An 11,699-nucleotide genomic window follows, 5' to 3' on the forward strand; every position below is an offset into this window, starting at 1 on the left:
TACCTGCAAACTGAAGATGATCCTCACTGTTCCTGAAAGGTAAATTAAGTATTCTCTCTCACCACCTATACAGCTTTGAGCAGCTGTTCTTTGTGTATATACCTGTGTCCCTACTGCTGTATATACACAGTGCTGCTGTGTAATCTACACCCCTCCCCCCTTGGATTCTCAGCAGCAGTTCCTAATATAACTCCTTCCTTGCTGTCCTGCTGACATTTCTTGCTTTTCTGATCATTCAGCATCTTGCAAACCAGTGCATCAGTAACCCCTTCTCTCCCACATACAATATAATATACAACTATAATAGTGTACTGTGCAAATCATTTCCTAGAACAATTCCAGTCTGTTCAATGTACTTTCACTAACATTATGTGATGACATAGGGAAGAGGAGTGTGTGCTGTGCAGTGACCATCCAGAGAAGTAAGGGAAAGGAAGACCTATGTGTGGACTGCTAGAAATCCTGCCTCCTGAAAAAAATGAAGAGAAAATAGTTTTGTACCATGAAGGGGAATCGATAACCCCAGGGGAACCCAATTATCACATTGCCACCACTACTCTAAAGGGATATGTCTTCCCCTTTAAGAAGCTTTAACCCCTAGTCAATTGAGCACAGCTCCGGAGGAAGCGCAGCCCCAATTGTATTGTTTTAATTTCATTTAGTGAAATTTGTTACAGTGTGACAGGATGACATCAGCGCTAAATCCCCAGACGTTCCGCCTGTCATGGCTCATAGAGAGTGCACAGAACGGGAACGGACTGCGTAAAGCACCAGGATCCGCACACAGGAGCAGAGTTGTTTCTTGCAGAAGTGTGAAAATATAAATTAGACGCTGATCTGTGTTCTCTGTGACAGAAATATTTTCCATCTTACATTCTCCCCTTCTTCTCCTCCTCCCCCTCCTCTCTCTGCAAATACAAACTTCTGTCTGCACTGTGAAGATATCACTGAGCTCTATGGGGGAGAACAGCAATGGGAATCAGATGTCATGGTCATCACCAATGTAATTCTGTCCTTAAAGGGGTCATCTGGTTTTAGAATCTAAATGTTATTACTTTTATTGTATTAGTTAAAGTTATATAATATTCCAATATGCTTAATAGATGAATTGCCTATGCTTTTCAAAATCTCTGCTTGCTGTAATGTAATAGAAAGTTGCTTGCGGCGACCTTCATACGAGACAATCTTCATTGAAAGTCTATGGAGCGATTCGCACACCTCTCATTCAAATTCCAAGTTTTGCATCACTGGAGGTTTACTTTACAGCATATTGTACAGATGTACAGATCTACATCCAGAGCTGCATTCACAATTCTGCTGGCTTCCTAGAGAGCAAGGCATTCTTGGAACATAGACGATCCAACTTCTGGTCCCATGTCTGACTGCGGGTAGTAACGTTTTTGCAGTGTGACCCCCCCCGCCCCCCCTTATGTAATATGGTAAAAATAGAGTTATGGTTTGGCAGGCCTTGGATGTCAGAGGGCATTTTATAAAATTATAAAACGTTTGTTTCATAAATCACAAGAAATGTTGTGATTTTATTGTGTATTTTATTAATGGAATTCTGCTAATTTATGTAATGATAGCTCTATGGGGAGCTTTGTTTCATGGTTTGTTAAATGACTCATCTACTACTAAAGTCAACTGGAGCTGTATATACAGTCCCTGTAGTGAGCTGCCCCCTAGTGGCTGTATATACCTCAAGCACTGAGCTGCCCATAGTGACTGTATATACCTCAAGCTGTAAGCTTCCCTAGTGGCTGTATATACCTTATGCAGTGAGCTTTCCCCTTAGTTGCTGTATATACCTTACACAGTGAGCTCCCTTTAGTGGCTGCATATACTTCATGCAGTGAGCTGCCCCTAGTGGCTGTATATACCTTATGCAGTGAGCTGCCCCCTAGTGACTGTACATTTCTCAGTGCTGATTGGTTGCTGAGTGAACAACAGCATTATTACCAGACTATTGCTTAATTAATATGTCAATGGTCTTATATAATATTATATATAGTTATTATCCTCCTATAACTTACATAACTTGAAGAGCATTTGCCTCCAGGATTCTGTGGATTATACCGGGAGCACATGGGGCACTGGCCTTGGAACCTAGGTGCACAGTGGGACGTAACTACTATAGGTGGGCACAGAAGGGCCTAAGCACAGAGAGGCATATATGCTATATGAAGGCACAGAAAGGCCTAACTACTATATGGGGGCGCAGAGGACCTAATTACTATATGGGAGCACAGAGAGTTGTAATTGTTATATTGGTTGAGAGAGGCCTAACTACTGTACTTATCACAGGTAATAGATTTATAGTCAGTACATCAGGTATCCTAAGTGTTTTTGTGTGGAATAGCCGGATATGTTGTGGGGACTTAAGAAATGCGCAACCATCACTGCATCTGTACAGCAGCCTCCTCTTATCACTACTGACAGACTAGGAAGTTTCTGTTTAGTTTGGGCCCCAGTGATGAGAATGAAAACTGCAAGATATCAAGATTATTTTATAATATAGATATAAAAATAAAATATTATGAACAATGTCACCAAAAATTCTTAAAACAATGTTTACCATAATAACATTATTTGAACAATAAGTTATTTTCTGATGACACATTCCCTTTAAAAAGAAATTGACAAGGTAACTGTGACCAAGTCCCATTCATTCTAAGTTCTGCAACCCTGTGCTATAAGAGAATTTATTGTCTGGATTTATGCACCAAGATTTTCAGTAGTTTATCCCTGATTGCAAGTTACCTATGTGTCTCTACTAAATATTAACACATACACCATCATGGCTACATCCCAAGACACCTCATCAAGTGTACCCCATTGTTACTGTCAGGGGCGTAACTAGAAATGGATGGGCCCCATAGCAAACATTTGATCCCTCTTCCCGACTGACCACCAAGCTGTCAGGTGTGATCATAACTGCATAACTGCAAGCGCTGGTCAGGAGGACTTTCAAGTTAAAGGAACATTTGTAGATCCCCGGAGGTCTGCTCAGCCACCTGGTGCTGCAAATGATGACGGCTCAGCCAGTGTAGATAGATAGATAGATAGATAGATATGAGATAGAAGATATATGAGATAGATAGATAGATAGATAGATAGATAGATAGATAGATAGATATGAGATAGAAGATATATGAGATAGAACTTAGAAGAGAGAGATAGATAAATAGATAGATAGATAGATAGATAGGCGATAGACAATATATAGATATGAAATAGATTAGATAGATAGGAGATAGATAATTAGTTATGAGATAGATAGATAGATAGATAGATAAATACAAAAGAAAATCCGTAGCACACCAGCGTCAGGTGAAAAAGAAGTGGTACCACTTCTTTTTCACCTGACGCTGGTGTGCTACGGATTTTCTTTTGTATTTGTTGGGATCCCGTGCCAAGGGACTTACTCCGTATAGCACCCGCTACTTGGATTCGGAAGTGCGGCTTTCTCCTTTTTCTAGATAGATAGATAGATAGATAGGAGATAGATAGATAGATAGATAGATAGGAGATAGATAGATAGATAGATAGATAGATAGATAGATAGATAGATAGGAGATAGAAAGATAGATAGGAGATAGATAGATAGATAGATAGATAGATAGATAGATAGGAGATAGATAGATAGATAGATAGATAGATAGATAGATAGATAGGAGATAGATAGATAAACAGACAGGAGATAGATAGATTGATTGATAGATACATAGATAATAGTAGATAGATATGAAATAGATAGATAGATAGATAGATGTCATTAGAAAGGTGTACACAGGCAAAACTCAGCAGGGCACCTGACGTCCCATGTATTCTTTGTACATTACTGTAACATCCATAAGTCTATGGGTTGTTAAACCAAGATCCTCCTCTTCCCCGTTATAAAAAAAATAGTTACTTCGAAATCGTTAATCGTACGATCGGGCGAATTATCGCTCCGTGTAAACGTAGCAATAGAGAGATAGATAGGAAATAGATATGATAGATTGATTGATAGATACATAGATAATAGGAGATAGATAGATAGATAGATGATAAATGGATAGTAGATAGATAGATAGATAGATAGATAGATAGATAGATAGATAGATAGGAGAGAGATAGATGGGAAATAGATATGATTGATTGATTGATTGATTGATTGATTGATTGATAGATACATACATAGATAATAGGAGATAGAGAGATAGATAGATAGATAGATAGATAGATAGATAGATAGATAAATGGATAGGAGATAGATAGGAGATAGATAGATATGATATAGAGAGATAGATGGAAAATACATATGATAGATTGATTGATAGATACATAAATAATAGGAGATAGATAGATAGATGATAGATAAATGGATAGGAGATAGACAGATAGATAGATATGAGATAGAGAGATAGATGGGAAATAGATATGATTGATTGATACATAGATAATAGGAGATAGATAGATAGATAGATAGATAGATAGATAGAAGATAGATATGAGATAGATAGATAGATAGAAGATGGATACATAGATAGATAGATAGATAGATAGATAGATAAATACATACATACATACATAGATAATAGGAGATAGATAGAAGATAGATAGGAGATAGATAGATAGATAGATAGGAGATAGATAGACAGGAGATTGATTGATTGATTGATTGATTGATAGATAATAGTAGATAGATAGTGGATAGATAGATAAATAGATAGATAGGATAAATAGATGTCATTGGAAAGGTGTACACAGGCAAAACTCAGCAGGACACCTGAGGTCCCATGTATTCTGTGTACATTACTGTAACATCCATAAGTCTATGGGTTGTTGAACCAAGATCCTCCTCTTCCCCGTTAGATGTTGTTATTATAACTTTCCTGAATATTAGAAGGAGCTCCTGCAGATACTAATATTATTCTAAATAACTGAATGTTTATATAACCCTATATGTTTTCTCTGTCCTGTTAAAGGGGAACTCCACTTTTCAGCTATGTTCCCACACAAGTATTTTTGCTCAGTATTTTGCAACCAAAACCAGGAGTGGAATGAAAACACAGAATGGCTATGTTCACACACTGTTGAAATTGAGTGGGTGGCCGTCATTTAACAGCAAATAATGACTGTTATTTAAAATAATGGCCGTTATTTGCCATTAAATAGCGGCCATCCACTCAATTTCAACAATGTGTAAACATAGCATTTCTGTGTTTTGAATCCCCTCCTTGTTTTGGTTGCAAAATACTAAGCAAAAATACTGTGTGGGAACATGGCCTAAAGGGGGAAAGAGACTTTTAAATGGAAATATTGAGCTGGTTTTAGTCATCATTCATTATCATTATTATTCATTGGTGTCTATCCTCGTGAAGACTCTTTTGAGATATATATATATATATATATATATATATATATATATATATATATTTATATTTATATTTGTATATATATGTATAATCAGAAGCTTTTAGAGGGAATGTCTTCCTTTTTTTCTTACAGGCCAAATTAACAGCCACAGAGAGGGCCTGTGAACGTCCACCTTCTACATTTGCAAAATGAAGAAGACTGGTTATGTACCAAGTTTCTCATTTTTAGGAATAAAATGTCTGTGTAGTATTTAGAGTGGAATTCTCCAGCAGGAAAACCACCAGTGACTTCTATGGCCATCAATAAATTATAATAAATGAATCACATAAAGCATAAAGTACTCAACAACAAAATATCTGCTGTCCTATTCACAACTATTGGCTACATATTGAGCAAAAAGCACCCAAATATGAACAGCAGATATTAAAATAAGAAATAAAAAAAACTGCATTAAATCACAACAAATAAGTAATCTCAAACAAGTAAGCTCAAATATGATATGAAAACAGTAAACACAGGGTTAAAAACAGGTAAATGACAACAATAGAGCAAAATTCATTTAAATTAAATTAGGGGGAAAAATAGTTTATGAAAAAGGAACTGATCAGTAAGCACAGATCTATAGGTGAAGGAGAAGTATAAAGAATAAGCCATTATATTATAACACTTGCCTTCAGAGCCCACAGATGATGGTGAGAGCTGTACTACACCAATATAATGTAAGAGGAGGGAACAATGGCAACTTAAATAAAGCAAATATTGCCTGATGGGGAGGGAGGGGGTGGGGACAGGCTGACAGGTGACTGTAAGGGGTGGGGATATGCAAAACACATAGATATTAAATAACAGACAGCTATGCAATAGATAGGTAGATGAAAAGATAAGAGATAGATAGATAGAATAGTTAGATAGATACAAGAATAGATACGTGATATATAGATAGATAGATCATATAGACTGAATGTATAATTATGTTATGTTATTCTCATATAAAAATATTTGCTGTGCTCACTGTGAGATGTACTTGAGAAAGGCCCTGTGATAGGGTTGAAACCTTGTATTGCTTTTTGCCACATTTGGAAATAAACCACACAATCTGAATTCTACTTGTATGAGTGCTGCTACAATTATTAGATGGATAGATAGGTAGGTAGATAGAAGATAATAATGATAGATAGATAGATAGATAGATAGATAGATAGATAGGAGATAGATAGATAGATAGATAGATAGATAGATAGGAGATAGATAGATAATAGATAGATAGGAGATGGATGGATAGATAGATAGATAGATAGATAGATAGATAGATAGATAGATAAGAGATAGATAGATAGATAGATAGATAGATAGATAGATAAGAGATAGATAGATAGATAGATAGATAGATAGAAGATAGATTAGGGAGATAGATAGATAGATAGATAGATAGGAGATAGATAGATAGATAGATAGATAGATAGAAGATAGATTAGGGAGATAGATAGATAGGAGATAGCAGCACCACCAGACGTAGTGTTGTGGGTGCCAGCGGGCAGCCGCGACCACGACTCCAACTTGTATATTTGTAAAAATTTCCACGGCACTCCGGATATAACAAAAAGCAAACGTGATTTATTACATAGTGAAACAGCTCAAAAATGTCAGTAGCGACGTTTCAACGACCTCCGTCGTCTTTTTCAAGCATGCACGACGGAGGTCGTTGAAACGTCGCTACTGACATTTTTGTGCTGTTTCACTATGTAATAAATCACGTTTGCTTTTTGTTATATACGGAGTGCTGTGGAAATTTTTACAAATAAATAGATAGATAGATAGATAGGAGATAGATAGATAGATAGATAGGAGATAGATAGACAGATAGAACATCAATTAGGGAGATAGATATGAGGTAAGTAGATAGATAGATAAATAGATAGATAGATAGGATATAGATAGATAGATAGGAGGGAGATAGATAGATAGATAGATAGATAGATAGATAATAGCAGATAGATAGATAGATAGATAGATAGATAGATAGGATATAGATAGATAGATAGGAGGGAGATAGATAGATAGATAGATATTAGCAGATAGATAGATAGATAGATAATAGCATATACATAGATAGATAATAGCAGATAGATAGATAGATAGATAGATAGATAGATAGATAGGAGATAGATAGATAGATAGATAGATAGATAGATAGATAGGAGATAGATAGATAGATAGATAGATAGGAGATAGATAGATAGATAAATAGATAGGAGATAGATAGATAAGAAATTCAGAATGAATGCAGCACTCGTGTAGCGATGAATGTGGTGCCAGGCGGTATATACCAGTGACCACCCGGTATAAGTAATATAAATCAGAAGAATACCTCAGCACTCATGGGATAGAATTCAACACAACATGTTTATTTCCCCAAACCGCGACGTTTAGCAAGACTGCTTGAAAAAGCTCTCAGTGTGGAGAGCGAAACGTTGCGGTTTGGGGAAATAAACACGTTGTGTTGAATTCTATCCCATGAGTGCTGCGGTATTCTTCTGATTTAGATAGATAGATAGATAGATAGATAGATAGATAGATAGATACACAGGAGATATATATAAGATAAGTAGACAGATAGATGAAATTGGGGTTCTTAGCATACTATGTGATTAGTGTGTACCATCCCGCCACAATAAGGTGACCTCAGCAGAACAGACCCTACACTATAGATATGCCTGTTCTGGGCTATCCTAGATAGATAGATAGATAGATAGATAGATAGATAGATAGATAGATAGATAGATAGATAGATAATATTATGCAGGTTATTGGCGATCATCTAATTTGTCTGTCTATAAATATTACATACAATGGGAGAAAGCAGATGTAGCAATGCCAAGTTTGTCAGCTCTGCTACATGCATGATTATCAGGTGTGTGTGTGTATATATATATATATATATATATATATATATATACACACAATAAAAAAACAAAACTGCTTCAATCCAACACTGATGGATCCTGGTAGGTGCTGGAGTATCAGATATTCTGGGTACTGGATGTCATTGAAACCTAAAACTGTTATACTGCCTCTGGTTGTATGAAAGTCTTCTTTATATTGTAGTTGTGACTCATGAGACTTTTGAGAGTCATTAAATACCAGATTAAAGGAATTTCATGGTGTTAACTATTTTAGGAGTTCTGTCAATCTGGAAAATTTGGGTATATTTCTGGATGAAAATGGAACACATTGTGCTATCATGTATATTAGAGCAAATGACAAACTCAGCTCTGCTACATCTGTGTTCCATATTCTGCTATGTGCTGTGTGTCTGGGGGGCTTGGGTTGCTGATATGTAGACATCACGCTGCGAGCCCCTGTGTGTACATTACCCTGACTTCTGTGTACACTAGAGAATTGAGGAACGCACCTAAAAAGTTTGCACAGTCTCTCGCCTGTAAACATTCCTCTGACTGATCACAAACTAGAGTCATATGCCGCAGCCTGGGGCCAAAGACAAGGCCAAACATTTTACTCAATAACCCTACAGATAAGGGCCCCCATTAGGCTCCTTGCCGTAATAATTAATTTTGCACCTTAAGCAGTAAAGCGTGTCACAGGAAGTGCTGCAAATAACTGCTAGTAATGGCTGGAACTAACCATGGCCTCATTAAAAAAAAGAAAAAAAGACTCTTATTTTAACATTTTAATTCTACTTGTGACTGTTGCAAAACTACAGCTCCCAGCATGCCAGGAATGGTGGTTGTTGTAGTTTTGTAGCAACTGGAACGCCACAGGTTATAATGTTTAATAGGCAGTAAGTTCCTTCCTTACGTTAACTTGATCTAGTCTGAAAAAAATGCATACACATTTTGTAAAATATTTGAAATTACTTTATGAATTTATTATTAATATTTATTATTGTTTGTAATCATTTTTATTTTATTTTGTTGATTTTTTTTTTATGAAAACATTATAATCAAATGTTTCATACAATTTCATCACGATCCAGTCAGAGGCCTTAAAAAGTCAAGTGGGAGTTTATTTGAATAATAATAATAATAATAATAATAATAATTATTATTATTATTATTATTATTATTATTATTATTTGACACTATTATTATTATTTTATTATTTGTTCACAAAATAGTTTTAATATTTATCTTAATTTTTTTTATTTAATTTCATTTTTTTTACACATTTTTTAGTTTTGTTATTAGTACTTAAAAAGCAATTCTTTTTTCATGGAACAGTAAATGTGTTCAGTGTTTGTTATATACATTATGTTTGTCCCCAGGGATAGGTATGTGTCTTTCATTCGTACTATGTAACTTTGGCCCTGGGCTTGGCAGCTGCTGGCTTTGAGTTTGTTTACAGAAGCAGGTCCAACAATAATTTTGAGTGATTTATGCTTTGGAGATGTAGCAGAGCTGAGTTTCTTATTTGATACAGGCCACTGTAGTATGTCTATGTGATATCAGTTACTTTGAGTTATATATTTGTTGTGGTATATTGTAAATGTATATTATAGTATAAGTTTATATTTACAACTTGTACTTATAATTTAACTCCTTGGATCTTAAATAAAAAAATTAAAAATTGTATATGGGTTACCTATAGTCCTATGTTCAACCACAATGCATTGGGACAAATTACAAAGTCAGCTCTGCTGTATCTGCATCACACACATTCTGAGATTCAGCATTATGCATGATTTATTATATTCTTCTCATAGAGGTTTGTACAAATGTAGCAGAGCTGCCACCACTGACCCCTGTGACATTATTCACATGGTGCCAAATGACAAACTCTGTAATACTAGGTTGTTGTTACACCCTGTACTCTATTTAATATAATGTATGGTATATTGTATTGTTCCTATATACGGATGTAGAAGACTTAAAAAAACACAGATCACTATGACATCATGCACATCACATGTCCTGTGTCACATGACAAACTCAAAACTGCTGCATCTATATAAAAAAATTATTACAGGCGAAATTATATATTTTATATAATACAATGAAACTTATTTGAGAAGACCTCCCAAAATTGCATTGAGAAGTGGTCTTTTATTTGGGGGGGGGGGGGGGGGGGGGGCAGGAAAATGAGCAGCTCGTACAGTAGGCTGAAAACTGGCCTGGATGGGAGGGGGGAGTGATCTGCTCAAAGAGGAGGTCTTTTTGAAAGTTTTTACTGTATGTATATATATATGTATATATATATATATATATATATATATATATATATATATATATATATATAGTTACGTTATGGGTCACATCATATATAGCATTATAAATTTAGATGTAGCAGAGCTGACTTCATTATGGAGCTCTTTGAGGCCACATCATTTTAACAGTGATAAAAAAAAACTAGAGGGGTTATTAGCAGTCCTATACACAACAAAACTTTGAGGGGTGCAAAATGACAAATATAGCTGTGCTGCATCTGACAGTCAGCTCTGCTCCATCTACATAGTTATACACATCCCGTTTAGTAACTACATCCAAATAGTTTTAAAACACATTTAAGAGTAATAGTAAGAATGTTACCTACTGGATTAGGGTTGTCTTGTAGGAACATAAGGAGAAGCAGATTCACTATGTGACAAGTAGAGAGCTAGTGTCCCTCCAGCAGCTGGTGTCATGGTGAGTGTCCTCCCAAGCTTCCTTACTCCTCCTGGGTCATGAGAGCTCTTCCCTGGAGACTGGTTGGAATGAGGGTCACTACTGGTAGTGGGCAGGTCCTGGCACAGTCAGTGTGCCCGGGGGTCTGGCACTTCAGCACTTGTCCTGATCTCTCCTGTATATGTTGCTGTCTCAGACCCCCTCCTGACACTGAGCAGCAGCTCACTTTCTGCTCTTCCTTCAAAGAGCTGCCTAACATTGGAATATAAATGTGATCCTGCACAGACAGTGGTGCTTCTCTTGGCCCGCATTCAGAACTTCCTCTCACTTTAAGCCAGTGGGTTTTTAATGAAAAATAAAAAGATTCTCAAATAGAAAAAAAAATGTAATATCACTGATGACGAAGTATGAGCTACCCCTTAAAGGAAAAGTATATATCCAGGACTATAACTACTGTAATACTGCCCCCTATGTGCAATCATATAACTACTATAATACTGCTGCTATATACAAGAATATAACTATTATAGTACTGTCTCCTATATACAAGAATATAACTACCATAATACTGCTCCTATATACAAGAATATAACTATTATAGTACTGTCTCCTATATACAAGAATATAACTACCATAATACTGCTCCTATATACAAGAATATAACTACTATAATACTGCCTCCTATATACAAGAATATAGCTACTATAATACTGCTCCTAT

At 35.9% G+C, this 11,699-nt stretch overlaps 1 protein-coding gene across 3 annotated transcripts in view; it reads right to left on the reverse strand.

The window, feature by feature from the left end:
* GJA5 (gap junction protein alpha 5) overlaps positions 1 to 11,206 on the reverse strand; it is a 47,176-nt gene extending 35,970 nt beyond the window's left edge. The window contains exon 1 of one of the 3 annotated variants that reach the window (XM_069946368.1): positions 10,909 to 11,206. The gene's annotated coding sequence lies outside the window, so the exon portion shown is untranslated. Of the gene's footprint in view, positions 1 to 6,032; positions 6,068 to 10,904 lie in introns of those variants that run through there. The other 2 variants (XM_069946370.1, XM_069946369.1) reach the window with 2 other exon arrangements.
* Positions 11,207 to 11,699: the final 493 nt, after the last annotated feature.

The sequence above is a fragment of the Dendropsophus ebraccatus genome, chromosome 11, assembly GCF_027789765.1.
Source record: "Dendropsophus ebraccatus isolate aDenEbr1 chromosome 11, aDenEbr1.pat, whole genome shotgun sequence".
Lineage (NCBI taxonomy): Eukaryota > Metazoa > Chordata > Amphibia > Anura > Hylidae > Dendropsophus > Dendropsophus ebraccatus.